The following is a 2401-nucleotide window of genomic DNA, read 5'->3' as shown; positions in this document are numbered from 1 at the left end:
CTTTGAATTAGGTCATGAGGATTTGTTATGAATTTTGGTACACTGTCTTTACACCAGATTTGTAGATTCATATCAAATTGTTGACAAAATTTATTCAAGGAAATCCAGCTGTTCGAATATAAGTTAATACGATAACTACAAAACGAAGAGAGTTAGATGGATAAAATTCGGTACTCAGATTTGACATCTATAGTTCAGACACTTATTAAATTTTGAACCATATCCAACTGAAGGATAACCATCTGTCGGCCAGTACTTTGATAAACACGTGAACGCGATAACTCAAAAATATTATGAATTAGTGTTTGTGAACAGTCTTCAGCATGATCAACAAGCATCCTCGACTCATGTAATGGTGCATCCGAACATCAGAAGGAAAACTGCAAATATATTCATTAATGATTTTTTGGTGCTATTTTTAAAAATCAAACAGCTTGCTGAAAGGAAACATTAGCTGCTGCGGCATTTGTGTCGTAGGAATAATTTTTGAATAATTTTCACACGCATCCTACATTTTTGAGGAAGCCAACTTCCAGTAGATTACTTTTGATTTACTGAAACCTATCCAGTGGCATTCATATGAGATAAATCCAATAAAATTTTGTGTAAATTAAATTCATAGTATTTATTTTATGCTTTACACTAAATTTTTTTTATTACAGTAAATGACCTTTGCAATGTTTAAATATAAAACAAGAAGTTTTAACTTCTACCACATGTCTTTCTCACTATCCTACATATGAACAGGGGTGGCCTCAGTGGGGAATAGTGGAGACCTTGACACTCTTTCGAGTATAAAAAATATCTTATGGTGGGGGGGGGGATTTTTCAAACTAAATGAACTGCACTCTATATTGATAACTTTTCTGTATTTTAGCGGAGGCATTAAGAAATGTATCGCGTACACATGAATAGTTGAATCGTAAATGTTGTTAGGCATAAAATCTTGATACTACAATCATAAACATTTTTAAAATAGAAGATGCCGTTGCTTTAAGTCAATTGTACTGTAACACAAGACACAAAAATCGATCTGGAGAATATGCGTTGCATTTTTGCGAGTAATATATGCATCTAAACCGAAAACATTATTTAAATTGTAACAGTATATTTTTCGATTCTTGATGCATTTTATGAAATGCATATAGATTCATAAAAATTACCTGCACTCATTTAATATTCACATATGCATGCGAAAAAAGTTTCAATATATTTCGAATTTTAAAAAATTATATGCGCACTCCGTGATTCAGGGTAGGCTTCAAAACCTCATACTCTTTGGAATTCATAGCTACTCAAGAAAATTGGATTTACATCATATAGTAGAAAAAAACTGATAAAAATATCTAAAAATTTGATTTCCTTCTCAGTAATGTTATAAGGACCTACTATAACTTAGAAATAGTTTATCATATCTTCTTCTTATTTTTTTTAGTAATTCTAATTTCATATTTCCACCTAAAAGTCTTCTAATTATTTTCTGATTAAATTTAATTTTGCACTTTTTAAAAATTATATCTGTTTTGAAATATATTTCCTTTTAATCATACTTTGAAAGTTCTTTCTCATAACATGAAATGTACCATCAATCAATCAACGTGAAACTAAGCTACCAATTTATAAATATTTTAAGTAAATGCTTTTCTAATTTTTATAATTATAATACATGCTATAATATTCTTATATGTAAAATTCTTGTGATGATTGTTATAAAAATATTAAAACATTGTTTAGAAAAAGTTATTTAAATATGAAGATAAACGCTTGCTATTGTTAAAGATGCTATTGTAATTGGATCGATCGTCTGATACCATTTCTGTGCTTTTTTTTAAAAAACCTGAATTTAATTTAAAGTGGTTCTAATTAAAGAAATAGGTAGAGTAGTTTTAGGCTAACTTTTTCAGTGGCGGTGTTGATAATTCCTTTAGAAATGTGTATAACCATAATAATAAGTTAAGTAAGAAAAAAATCATCCGCAGATTTTTATTGCAATACAACAGTACATTTTTATTATAATATTTTTATTCTCACTCATACAACTTGTGACATTCAGTTGAAAGATAAATAAAGAGGGAAGGGTCATCATTACATACCTCCCTCCAACGGACAAACCGTACCCCTTTGTCAGGCTATTTCTGTGTATGCAATCAGCAGATAAATATAGAGGCTAATGAAATGCAGTCATTTAATTTTTTTATTCTCTTTTTGATATTGTTTTGATATATGGAATTAAGTTAACATTAATTTGTATCCGGGACTTTTGGTCTTTGCAAAGTTTAAAAACTTTATTGAAAGTAGAAGTTTTTATTTCCTCATTTTGTTTGGTATTAGTCCTTGAGCATCTATTCTACAGTTATTCCCGCGGTTGTTCACTGTAACCTACGAAATCAGTAACGCAAAG

This window comes from Argiope bruennichi, chromosome 5, assembly GCF_947563725.1.
Source record: "Argiope bruennichi chromosome 5, qqArgBrue1.1, whole genome shotgun sequence".
Lineage (NCBI taxonomy): Eukaryota > Metazoa > Arthropoda > Arachnida > Araneae > Araneidae > Argiope > Argiope bruennichi.
This window is presented reverse-complemented; position numbering follows the sequence as displayed.